The following is a 14071-nucleotide window of genomic DNA, read 5'->3' on the forward strand; positions in this document are numbered from 1 at the left end:
CATCTCGATTTATTTTGGGAAAGGAAAAGGAATTTGTAAGTATTGGTATGCTGATATTTGAGATTTCAAGTCCCCGTCATTCCTAGGAATTAACAGATTTTAGGTTTTAATCTTTTTGAAATTTATTAAATTTGGGCTCACATTATTTACTAAATACTACTTGGGTTCTCTCTCTCTCTCTCTCTCTCTCTCTCTCTCTTTTGTGTGTGTGTGTGTGTGTTGCGCTTGTCTTCATTTGGCAATGCTACTTTGTTGTGCAGTCGGTAAACAAGGTGAGCCATATGAAGGGTAAATGCATAAAAATTCAATGGGTATGCATGTAAATCTTTCTTTATTTTATTTTTAGAATCTCATTCTTGTTTTTCATTGCGGGAAGTGATGATGAATCATGAATTGACCTTGAGATATAATTTTATTTTGTTTTAAGACTATCAGAGATGGCAAGTGGGTAAGCCCTTGTAGGCATGGAAGGCTACTATTAAATAATGTGAACCACCACCACAAGAACAACAACAAAACCTTTATCCCACTAAGCGTCGCTACTTGAATCTTTTTTCTCCATTGCATGCTATGTAGTGTCATATTTTCATTTTTTTCTAATAAATTAAGATAATTTTTTATAAATTTTTTATACAATATGTTTTATACAATATGCCCAAGTCTTCCCAGGTCTAACTCTGCCTTTCTTAACATAAGTCGATTCTAAAATATCTACTCTTTTAATAGGATCATCAGATGGTAGACGTTTAATGTTAACAAACCATCTCTGAAGACTCTAATTTTGTCCATCACTGGAGCTACACCAACCCTATCACGGATATATTCATTTTGCCTTTTGTCTCTAAGTGTAAAGCCAAAGTGTAAAGCCACTATTCTCATCTCGACAACACTTAACTTAGTTTTATGCTTCTCTTTTAAAGTCCAACAGTCAACGCTATAGAGCATTGCAGGTCTCACCACCATCTTATAAAATTTTACTTTTATCTAAGCGATACTTTTCTATCACACGGTAGGCCTGAAGCATTCCTTCATTTCAACCAACAAACTTGAATTCTACTAATAACGTCTCCATCAATATCACCATCACTTTGAACAATAGACCCGAGATATCTAAGCGTTCACACCTTTTCATAATTTGATCACCCATAGTTACATTTTTGCCACTAGAGCTACTACTACTAAAATTACATTCCATGTATTCAGTTGTAGTTCTACTCAAACGAAGGCTTTTAAACTCCAAGGTTAGACCTCCATATTTGAAGTTTTTCTTGAGCTTTTTGTCTCGTTTTATCCACGAGAAGGATGTCATCAACAAAAAACATACACCAAGGTACATCATCCTGTACGGTGTCCAGTAAGACCTTCCATAACTAAAGCAAAAAGATTTGGGCTTAAAATGATCCCTGATGTAAACCAACTGAAATAGGAAAATATTTGGTCAATCCTCCTTCAGTTTGAACACAAGTAACAACTCTTGTATTCATATCTTTAATGACTAGAATATAAGTCATATCAACACCTTTCTTCTCAAGAACTCTCCATAGGATATCTCTTGGAACCAGGGATAGGGACTTTTTCCTTGTACTCAGAATATGAAGGATAGCGCTGTGGGAATTTTCTCAGGCAACTTGTATAGACATGGTAGACTGCCATCAAGTAAAATGAACCATGTGAAGAGAATTCGATGGTATGTAAGTAAATCCCCCATTTTTATTTTATTTTTAAATTCTATTTCTTGGTCTTTGTCGAGGGAAGCAACGACGAATCATTGATTGATTTGTACCTAAGATGGATTTTTTTCTTGTAATGAAAACTATTAAGATAGTGTTATGGACATGCAAGGTTGCTACTAAATAAAGCGAATCATGTGAAGTTTAAATATAAAGATTCAATGGTATGTATTAAAATGCCCCATTATTTTTTTTTTTAATTTATTTTTTCAGTCTTCGTCGAGAGAAGCTTTGATGAATCATTGATTGATTTTGAAATAAAGATGAAAATTTTCCTTGCGGTGAAACTATTGAGGATGGTCTTAACTGAGGCTTCTCAGGCAGCCAATATAGACTTGCAATGCTGCCGTTAAATAAGGAGAACCATGTGGTGTTTAAATGCATAAGAATTGAAAGGTATGAATGTGAATATACCTTTTTATTTTACTTTTAGATATTCTTTTTTGTTCTTCGTTTAGAGAAGCGATGAAGAATTAATGATTGATCCTGAGTTAAAGATGAAAATTTTTCTTGTGCTGAAATTATAGAGTACGGCCCGTGGTAGGCTTCTTAGGCAACACCCATATAGGCATGCAAGATTGCCATTAAATAAGTTGAACCATGTGATGTTTAAATATACAGGAATTCAGTTGTATGTATGTAAATCTCCCTTTTTAATTTCTTTAGATTCCATTTCATGTTATATGAGGTAAGCAATGGTGAATCATCAATTGAATTTAAACTAAAGATGGGATTTTTCATTGTTTTCAAATTATTGAGGATGGTCTTGGGGAATGATTTGAGGCAACTGTTATTATGTGAAGTCTGATTGTGTAGATCAAGTTTTAAGCTATTTTTTCTGCAATTTTTTTTTTTCTTGTTGAATTTTGTATTCTTTTGTGCGAGGGGTGGAGTGCAAGTATTCAAGTATGTTCAAACTGGGAAGAAGCTGAAGTGATGTAATTTATACTATTCTCCTCTTTTTTGCTTCTTGGTGGATTTCTTGGTGTGATGCAGCTTCATGATTTTTTCCCATTGTCAGGATTTTGTTATGTTAAATTTGATGTTTTGTGTGCTTTTTATTTTATGCACTTTTGTTTAAAGTTTTGCTTCTAATCTCTTGAATTGGTTTCCACAATTTACATCTCACAACAAAAACTTGTGTAGACATGTAAGGGGCTAAAGGCTGAATTAAAAGATTATTTTAGTTTCTCCTCTTTCTCTCTCTTTTTCTTTATCTCTCTCACCTACTTGTGCTCTCAGGCATATGAGGCATTTGAGGCATTGGGAACAACCCATGAGAGTTGCTTAGCGCCTTGTTAACGATTTTTAGTTTTTGTGCTTCTTAAGGAGGGAGGAAAGTTTCTTCTCTCTCTATTTCTTTCGTAAGTCTGAAAACCATTTGAGCATGTCGTTCTTTCCAAGACTGTGAACTTATGTGTTTGGTAAGTGACATGAGATTTGTTAGGGACGCCAAAAATTTATCCGACACTCCAACTCAACCTGAACTTGCCTTGAGAAATACGGGTTTTGGTTGAATCAAATAAATTTTGGGTTGGGTTTGGGTTAGGAATACTAAACCGTTTAGGTTTATGAGTTGGGTTCGGGTTGACCCACAAACCCAAAATTGACTCGAACGATACCCACAAACCCGAGATTGACTCGAAATCTACTTGAATTTGTCCTGAATTTGACCCACATGGTTGTTCTGCCTTATGTTAAACAAGCTATATGGGTTGGCTTGAAGTCAACCTGTTGACGGTTGGTCGGGTTTGAGCTGGTCTTTCTAACCAATTTAATATTTAGGTTGGGTTTGGGTCATGCAATATCGAGTCGGGTTAATTTCAGGTCAGACTCATGCCTGACCCACAAATTTGAATTGACACCTTAGATTTACTCCATGTGCTTGTGGTTTATCTGGTTCTTTACATTGAATGGGCAAACAATCCTATGAAAATAGGACTACCTCCCTTTGGTCAAAATCACATTTAAATGAAATGTGGATTACATAATTCTCATGTGTTTATGCATTTAACACCTAAAATTTTATATTTATTTATATTACTTCTTAGCGACTAAATTACATCACAATCTACATGGTTTTTTTTTACTTTAGATAATTTAATGTTAGTGATATTTTTGGTGCTAGATATTTAGATACATAAGAATTCTGTGGCGTGCAGGTCAGTAGTTAAGAATCATTTACAAGGCAGGGCCTGAGATTATTTATTCATCGTGAGATAGAAGCTCTTGTAATTTACGCATGTCTTGTTATTTTGATCAATTGTTGTTGCCATCTAACAAATGTACATGAGAATATTCTTACACAACTTTCTCTATGAATGGTTAGGTGATAACAAAATCATCTACACAATTGATATTTTATGTACCAACATTTGTTATATTTCCATTGAAATATCAAAATTCACAACAAGTTCTGACACATTCCAGCACTGACATCGAAGGAAAGTATGTCATATTAGCATGAAGAATATGCAAGTTGCCACATTTTTTCATCCTTTTGAAGATGAGCAGGGAAGAAATAGCTCCCTTTCACATTGGTGTTGTGAGCTCGGTTTGGGTTGGCCTGGAGTGCATGGCTGAAAAATTTTAACTGTCAATTGACCTGTTTCATGAGGCTCTCCTACCTAAGATTAATGGGAGTTAAGGGCCTGCGGATATGTTATGTGGCTGTTATTGTTTTGTTAATTGCGTTTAAGTGGATTGTATTGCAGGGAAATATTACAAATGAGTAAAGTGCCAAAATAGTCCCTTGACTTTTTTACATAAGGTTGTTTAAGAGAGCCTATAAAAGTGCCTTATTAATCTCCAGATCTTTTAAATTTGGGCTGATATGGCTGCTTTGCAAGGAGCTATTCAAATTCTTCCGAAGGCCTATTTGGTTGCTTCGAAACAGAAAATGTAATTTTTAAATGGTAAATTTGCTTAATTTCAGTATTTGGTTGGATGTAAATTGAAGAGGCTGAAGGTCTGTCAAGTGTAATGTGTAATATTTTTTCCTTGGCAAAGTCTAGTTCAATATGGACCTGCTAAGAAGAGATATATGTGACTGTTAAACTTTTATGAATTGTATCATTAAGAGGACATATTGTAGTGACATTTATCTATTTATGCATCCCAGAGTCTATAAAAAATGCTTGTTTTCACTATTTTGTTGGTTGTATTTAGATGGATCTAAGTAGAAAAGGTTATGATGATATGTCAAGTGGTTTGTTCTCTATTTCTTCCGCAGGATTGAATTTAATGGCCTCACAATTTTTTGCAAGGGCTTAAAATGAAATTTCATGGAAGATTGGCTGAAGCACGCTAAGTCTGTCATGTTAACCGCCCGTCGTCTCTTTCATTATCATTTTTTCCTTAATTTCATTTCAATTTTTACGTACACACTACCTTGCCTTCTCTTTTTAAATGTTTTTATTATTATTTTTTTTGTGACGTGATATGAAAGATTTGGGTGGTATAAAAGTAGATATGAGATTACATAAGAATTGGGTGATATGTTTGTAAATGCCCCTAAAATGTTGATTCCGTGGGATTAGCTTTGCCAGAACAGATCAAAGGTATGCTGACCCAATTTCTTGAATTCTTTTGAGCAACATAACAAGAAATTTATAAATTCTGTTTTATTCTTGCCGCCAAACAACCTTCGAGAGCATGATCACTTCTGGTCAGCTCTGTGAGTTGTGCAAAGTGCTATGTATGTAAATATGAAAGTTTAGGTGTTAGATTTGTAAATGCAGAAAGAGTTGTGTGCTAGGTATATAAATTTCTCAATACTTATTACATCTCTGAGAGATGCGATCTTCCTCATTCTAGTCTCTCTCTTGTCCTTCCTTTTTTATTTAATGTTTAAATGCATATGAATTCACTAGTATGTATGTAAACCTTCCTTTTTTATTTTATTTTGTGGATTTTATTTCTTTTTCATTGAGGGAAGTGATGACGAAGCAGTTTGACTTTGAATTAAAGAGGGAATTTTTCTTTGAATTAAAGTTATTGAGGATGGATTGAGGGAGGGATTTTAGGTAACTTTTGTAAGACATGCATGGATGCCGGTAAAGAAGGTGAACTATAGTAGACCTGCCAAGCATAAATCTAAACTGATTATGAGAAATTTTTGCATCACGTCTTAACCCATGTTCAATACTCTATCATAATTTTAATGCATAACACATTAATTTAATTCCTCTATAATTTGCACCCTTTTTATGCATCCCCTTTAGTTTTAAAAAATGGGGACCAAAATACCCTTCCTCAACCTCTCAGACATCTTTTTAGTATTTAAAATAGTATTAAAGAGTATAGTAAGCCAAAAAGCTTTCAAATCTCCTAAATATTTTTAAAATTCAATTGAGATATTATCAGGTACGACTGATTTTTATTTTTTATTTTTCTTTAAAGTCTCTTCAATTCTCTTTTGACTAATGCGATGGAAAAAGTATAAAGTTCTATTATTATTGACGATATTAAGATTACTAAGATGGATCATATTTTCAAAAACTTCATTGAAAAGTTATCGAAATATCTCACCCATTTTTGTTGGATATCTTCTTCTAAGAAAAGCAAATTTTAATTATCATCTTTAAATATCTTACCGGAATACCAAAGTTTAAAACCTAAATTATCAATCTCCTTAGTCTTTTCTCCAACCCACTTAGTTTCTTGAATACATAAGATATTAATTTTTCTATGAATCATAATATCAACAAATTCTACTAATTTACCATTGAGAGTACCTATATTCCAAGATTTTATCCTAATATTAGTTTCATTAGTTTCATGGACTAACTTCTTTACTCGTATTCGCCCGTAATGTGGGAACCCTTGCTTATTTAACACTACACCTGGGTGTCGGTATAGCGGCCCTTGCGCACTTTTCACTGTATTCAGGCTATACAGCGCATCGCTTCCAGGGGACGCCCTAACACTTACACAATAATCAAAAGGATTCATGTCATGATTTTTTTCGACAAGTTTTACACTGGCTGTCGACTACCTAACGCAACCCTCCACTTTTCAATTATTACAAACAAGTAAAGTGCTGAAATAGTCCCTTGACTGTTTACATGAGGTTGTTTTAGAGAGCCTATGAAAGTGGCAAATTATTCTTTATATCTTTTAAATTGGGGCTGAAATAGTCCTATATCATATGGTTGCTTTGCAAGGAGATATTCAAATTCTTCCAAAGGCCTATTTGGTTGCTTCGAAACAGAAAATGTAATTTTTAGAATGGTAAATTTGCAAAATTTCGGTATTTGTTTGGATGTAAACTGTAGAGGCTGATGGTCTGTCAATTGTAATGTGTAATCTTTTTTCCTTGGCAAAGTCTAGTTCAATATGGATCTGCTGAGAAGAAATGTATGTGACTGCTAAACTTTTGTGAATTGCTTCATTAAGAGGACATATTGCAGTTAGGGCTGTTAAAACGGCTCGTTGTTCGCGAACAGCTCGTGTTCGACTCGTTAAGAAGCTCGTGTTCGGCTCGTTAATTTCGTTCGATAAGTTAATGAGCCGAACATGAACTAAGATGTGTCCGTTCGTGTTCGGCTTGTTTTGGCTCGAAATACTACTCATCAAGTTTATATATAAAGTAGTATTTTAAAAAAAATCTAATTGACTACAAGGATACAAAGACTTATAATCAATTAAAATATTGATTAAAAAAAAGAAATTATTAAATTAGATTCAAATGATTCCAAGAAAAGGCCCGAGGGGGACATACTCCCATGCTTGGATATCCCTGGCTGTAAAAGCAGCTCCAGTTATTGGAAACGTCAATGCAAGCTAAGCAACAAATTGAAATAACAGAAAGAAGAACGGTAATCACCACTCCAGTCATTCATAAGCACAAGTCCAAAAATGTGGTCATATGCCTCGCTAACATTGGCTCGTTTACACCCCTAATTGCAGTGACATTTATCTATTTATGCATCCCTGAGTCTATAAAAATGCTTTTTTTCACTATTTGGTTGGATGTATTTAGATGGATCTAAATAGAAAAGGCTATGATGATACGTTAACTGGTTTGTTCTCTATTTCTTCGGCAGGATTGATTTTAACGGCCACACAAATTTTTGCAAGGGCTTAAAATGGAATTTCATGGAAGATTGGCTGAAGCGCGCCAAGTCTGTCATGTTAACTGTCAGTTGTCTCTTTTATTTTCATTTTTCCATGTTAATTTCATTTTAGTTTGATGTTAGAGCGAAGGCTTTTTTTTTTTTTAATTCTAATAGATTAAGATCATTTTTTATACAATATTTCTAAGTTTTTGTAGGTCTACCTCTGCTTTTTTTAACATAAGTTGAATCTAAAACATCTATGCTCCTAATCGGATCGTCAGATTGTCGACATTTAATGTGACTAAACCATCTAAGACGACTTTCTCTAATTTTGTACTTCACAGGAGCTACACCAAGCTCCTGCTACACCAACGCTATCACGGATATATTCATATCGCATTTTTTCTGTAATTGTAAAGCCACTCATTCACCTAAGCATTCTCATCTCGGCAACACTTAACTTAGTTTGTGCTTCGGATTTTAAATGCCATCATTCCTAGGATTTAAGAATTTTGAGGTTTGAATCCTCTCAAATGTACTAAATTTTACTATGCTGGCCTGCCATTAAACAAGGTGAACCATATGAATGTTAAATGTATAATAATTTAGTGTTATGTATGTAAATCTTCCTTATTTTATTCTTAGATCCCAGTTCAGTTCTTGTTCTTCATTGAGGGAAGTGATGAAGAATTATTGCTTGGCCGTGAATTATTGCTAGGCTGCCATTAAATAAAATAAACCATGTGAAATTTTCATTCATAAGAGTTCAGTGCTATGTATGTTACCATTTTCATTTTATTTTTAAAATTTATTTCTTGTTATTAAGATGGAATTTTTTCTTGTAGTCCATGCGAGGCTGCTATTAAATAGGGCAAATCATGTGAAGTTTAAATATTTAAGAATTCAGTGGCTTGTATATAAATGCACAATCAATGTTCTTCCTTGCACTGGAACTAGAGTATGGAATTTTAAGCACCAAAGTGCTGTGTAGGTAAATATGAAAGTTCAGATGTGAGATATGTAAATACTTAAGGAGTGTGTGCTAGATATGTAACTTTTCCTTTTTTTCTTAAATTTTAGGTCTTTTTGGTGCAACTGCAGCTTATTGAATAATCTATTGATAAGTTGATTAAAAATAATCTAATGATAAGCTAGGTGCGGTAACTATTATAAATTTTTATTTTTTTGGAGAAGTTATATCTTTGCCAGTCACCACACTTAGATAGGTGCGGTGTGAAAATGTTGTTTTCAACGTTTTGAAAACGCATAAGTTGCCAAAATGTAGTTTACCCAAACAGACATATAGCATGCAAGGCTGCGATTAAATAAATTGAACCATGTTAAAGTAGGTGATATACATGTAAATACATAAAAGTTGGGTGGTATGTTGAGAAAAGCGATGACGATAAAGATGGATTTTTCCTTCAAGGATGGTCTTGGGGGGGCTTCTTAGGCAACCCCCTATAGACATGCAAGGTTGCCATTAAATAAGGCAGACCATGTTATGTTTAAAAATATAAGAAATCAGTGGTATGTATGTAAATCTCCCTTTTATATTTAATTTATAGATTTTGTTGCTTGTTCTTCATTGAGTGAAGTGACGTGGTTTCACCATCGATTCATTTTGAATTGAAAATGAAAATTTTCTATGTACTAAAATTATTGACGGCTAGCAGCACACTGCTTAGGCAACCTGTGTGGACATTCATGGATGCCAGTAAATAAGATGACTAGTGAATTTTCAATACATCTGAATTAAATGGTACGTGTGCTTTGTTTTTATTTATTTTATATTTTATTTCTTGTTTTTCATTGAGGGAAGCAATGAAGAATCATGAATTGACGGTGAACTATAGATGGTTTTTTTTTTCTCTTTTTTGTTGTATTGGAACTAGCATAAGGTTGTCATTAAACTAAAGGCTCATCATGTGAAGTTTGTCATGTATGTAAGGGGCTGTATGGCAACGGATGAGATTTAAGTTAGGAGGATTTTGTAAATCTCCTAAATCTGGGTTTAGATATCTTGAAAGTATTAAATCCCTAAAACTATGGCAACAGTTATGTTAAATCCTTTGAAGTTTGTATGCTCTTAAAACATTCTAAAATTGTCAAAATCTGCTAGTTTCTTCAATTCAATTAATATTTTATTTTAAATTATGATAATTAATTATCACATATTTAACTAACTAATTGATGGTGTAACTAATCAGTACAGAAATTGTTAGGAAATGAGCACATACTAAGGGAAGAAGTATAGATGAATTTAGGAGGCTAAGAAGGGAAAATATTATTTTTGATGGTGTGACTAAACTTTTTCAAATATCAATTAAAAAAGAGGGCAAAATAGCGTAAATGTTGGTTGCACTTCTAACAAAGAGATGTCGAGAACTGTACATACGTTCGTTGGCCTTATAGATAAGTAAAAAGTATAGAAACTCTAATACAAAACATCAATGTTTTCGCATTTTACTCTCTTCATCAATACTCTAAACAATATTTTTATAATGAGTAAGTCGAATTAATTCTAATCACCGCAGCAGCAATATCACTATTAATTTTTAAAAGGGATTTAGAGCACCGAAGTGTTATATTAATACCAAAGTTAGGTGTGAGATACATAAATACATAATAGGATGGTCTTGGAAACAAGCGAGGCTACTATTAAATAAGGTAAATCATGCGAGTTTAAATATTTAAGAATTCAGTGGTTTGTATGTAAATACCCGTTATTTTTCCTCACACTGAAACTACTGAGCATGGAATTTTAAAGCATCAAAGTGCTGTGTTGGTAAATATGAAGGCTTAAATGTGAGATATATAAATACATAAGAACTGTGTGTTAGGTATGTAAATTTTCTTATTAATATTTTTTTAGATTTCATTCTTGTTCCTTCATTGAGGGAAGCAATGAAGAATCATTGGTGATCTTGACATAAAGTTGGAATTTTTTTTTGCACTGACTCTTATTGAGGATGGGCTGTGAAGAAGCTTTTCAAGGAACCCATATGGACATGCAAGGCTGCCACCAAATAAAGTGAACCTTGTTAAAGTAGGTGATATATATGTAAATACATAAGAATTGGATGGTAGGCTGAGATAAGCGATGACGAATCCGTTATTGATTATGAATTAAAGATGGAATTTTTCCTCATGTTGAAATTATTAAGGATGGCCTGTGGGAGGCTTCTCAGGCTTATAGACACACAAGGTTGCCGTTGAATAAGGTGAAACATGTTATGTTTAAATGTATAGGAATTCAGTGGTATGTATGTAAATCTTCATTTATTATTTCATTTTTAATTTTTTTTTCGTTTTATCTTGTTCTTCATTGAGGGAAGCAATGATGATTCATCGGTTGACTCTGAATTGAAGATGGAAATTTTATTTGTACTAAAATTATTGAGGATGGCTTGAAGGATGCTGCTTAGGCAACCTGTATGGACATTCAAGGATGCTGGTAAATAAGGTTCTCTCATCTCGCTCTCTTCATCAGTACTCTATACAATATTTTCGTAAGTTGTAAGTCAAATTAATTTTAAACACGGCAGCAACATCATCACTATTATCAATTTTTAAAAGTGAAATAAAAATTTTCATGGGTAGATGTAAAGTACTGAAGTGTTATGTATAAAAAAATCAAAGGTGTGAGATCCATAAATACATGAGGGTTGTGTGCTAGGTATGCTAATTTGTCTTTATAGGTATGCTAATTTGTCTTTAAAAAGGATAATTTATATGCATAGCACACAATTATTATATATTTACGTATCTCAAACCTAAAACAACCCCTTATTCATTTTTTTAGTTTTTGAAATATTCAGTTTATTCGCAATTCCAGCATATATATATATTTTTTGTTGACTTCTTTATTGATCAACAAATAAATTCTTTCATCATAAAGTCAAGTGTTTCGTGATCTTACTCTTGCAAGAATTTCTAGGCGGCCTTTTGCTGTGGAGGCTTCTTACTGTTGCAATTTCTTCTGAAGAAAGCACATGGAAAACTACTCTCTTAACATTGTCATAACTTTGCCTCATAAGCAGTATCGTCTTAAAGCTTGTATTGACTTGTCAATGGTTGCAGGAATTATATCCACACTATTATTCATATGATTTGGCTTACTTCATCTCATAGTGAACGTTTTAATTGAAATATAAAAAAAATTAATAAATTTTGAAGCTTACAGATTGCCTGTGACATATAACTAGTAATTTAGTATTTTCATTATCTCTACTACTGTATGAGACATCGCACATGTATGAACTGTTACAAGTGGCATGCATTTGTTTATATAACTATCTATATACAACAAAAAATAATATAAATGAATCCTAGTTGGTTCCTAAATGGCAGCTATTTATAAATACTTAAAAGAAAAAATGAGTCCAAGTTGGTTCCTAAATGGCAGCTATTTATAAATACTTGAGCTAATTGATAAGAGATTAATATGTTAGCTCTGTTTTCCTTTGCTGCTCAGCTGTTTGATACAACAATGACAACAACAAGCCTTTATCCCATTAATTTGGGTTGACTACATGAGTCCTTTTTCTCCACCATGTCCTATTGAGTGTCATATTTTCATTTAATTCTTATAAATTAAGATTTTTTTTTACACAACATGCCCCAATTTTTTTAGGCCTACATCTACCTTTATTAGCATAAGTCAACTCTAAAACATCTACTCTCCTAACAGGGTCATCAGATTTTCAATGTTTAATGCGACCAAACCATGTAGGGCGACTCTCTAATCTTATGTGCTCTGCTGGTCGACGTCATATATATTTAATTTTCTATTTAATATATCAATAGCATACTCAACGTGTTGATACTTTTCTATTCAGCAATTTAAACTCTAAAGTAATTAAGCTTTTGTTGACCCTGGCTATACAGTTCCTGTTAGCAAATTGGTCGTCTGTCAGCTCGGTTTTTGTTTTGTTTTGTGCTTCCAAAGCTAAATTTTGATCAATATCTCGTCTTAGGAACATTTTTGTGATTTCCTCGGGTTCTTTTTAAATGCATTGATGATCTTGTTGCTAGGTAGTTTGCTATCATGATTCTTACATGTGTTCATCTTCTGCTTCCAACCTACCCTTTCATTAAAAAATTGATTCTTTGGGATTAAGTTGCCAGTACAGATCAAAGGTATGCTTTTCCAACTTACTGAATTCTTTTGAGCAGCTTACCAAAATGCTGATGTCTATTTTCTTTTCATATTTGGAACCGTTTTTTACAGGCTTTGAAGCAAAGAAATCTTTCAGCAGCGGCAATGACTTTTCTGATTATTGTTCCTCTTTGGCCCCCTTCTGAGTATGGTCCAATTTGATCACATCCAAAATGATGCATATTTAGTATGAGAGATTATGGGCGGAACCTAAACTCTAGACCCTAAAGTGTCATAATGGTCACTCATTTGTAATTGGTTAGATGTGAAACTTGTGTACATTTTTATTTTGTAGTGTTTTGCACTAGATATTTGTTTTTAAAGTATATAATGTATTGATATGAAGAATTCTGTTGCAAATAATATTACTATACAATGACAGAATGATTATTTATCTTGAAACAGCTATAACACAGTTGTTTTCAAACTGCAAAAAATAGTCAGTTTATCCGTAACAACTTATTATTAAGCTGCAGTTGTCTCAAAACAGACCCTTGAGTGTCAATTTTTTTTCATTTTAACTTTTCTTTTCATCCCTTCTATTTAGATTTTCTTTTAAATTTGATTATTTCTCTTATCTTTTATAGAGAATCATTTTATTGATAAAATAATATTAGTAATTTTAAACGTCATTTTATTCTCTTATAGAATTGAGCTTATCAAAGTTCAATAATAAATTTCTTTTTGAAAAATCATAGTTTATAAGATACTTATCGCCGTTATGTTATAACAATGATGATATGTTTAAATCTTATAGCCTACTAATTGATCAAATTCGTTTGAAGTTAATCATGTGAATTAAGTGTTTTGAAATAAAATATATCATTAGAATTACCTACTAGCTCTATTTAAAAAATAAAAAAGATTAATATATTAAGAAATTAACTTTTTAATTTACTGCTAATTAAATTTCTAAATAACTATTTAATTACTACTTCTATTGAGGATTCTTGTTTATTAAACAGTAAATAAGACTAAAGCCATGATAATTATCTTTAAATTAATTGCTTGAACCCAACTTTTTGAATAAATCAATAATTTCATTAAATCAATTGTTAATCATACATACATACATATATATATATATATATATATACATATATATATATATATATATACAT

General features: G+C 32.6%; 1 long non-coding RNA gene across 9 annotated transcripts; it reads left to right on the top strand.

Moving 5' to 3' along the window:
* The first annotated feature begins 7619 nt into the window (after positions 1-7619).
* On the top strand, positions 7620-13248 carry LOC110017891. Of its 9 annotated transcripts, none has more exons than XR_002293298.1 (4): positions 7620-7871; positions 11128-11255; positions 12827-12931; positions 13023-13246. It is a non-coding gene; the product is annotated as an uncharacterized LOC110017891 (long non-coding RNA). The 9 variants fall into 9 exon arrangements; XR_002293301.1 differs by lacking the exon at positions 7620-7871 and adding an exon at positions 11721-11848 and having other exon boundaries at positions 11027-11255; positions 13023-13248; XR_002293299.1 differs by lacking the exon at positions 7620-7871 and adding an exon at positions 11730-11848 and having other exon boundaries at positions 11027-11255; positions 13023-13247.
* The last annotated feature ends 823 nt before the right edge of the window (positions 13249-14071 follow it).

This window comes from Phalaenopsis equestris, unplaced genomic scaffold, assembly GCF_001263595.1.
Source record: "Phalaenopsis equestris unplaced genomic scaffold, ASM126359v1 Scaffold000002, whole genome shotgun sequence".
In the NCBI taxonomy this organism is placed as follows: Eukaryota; Viridiplantae; Streptophyta; class Magnoliopsida; order Asparagales; family Orchidaceae; genus Phalaenopsis; species Phalaenopsis equestris.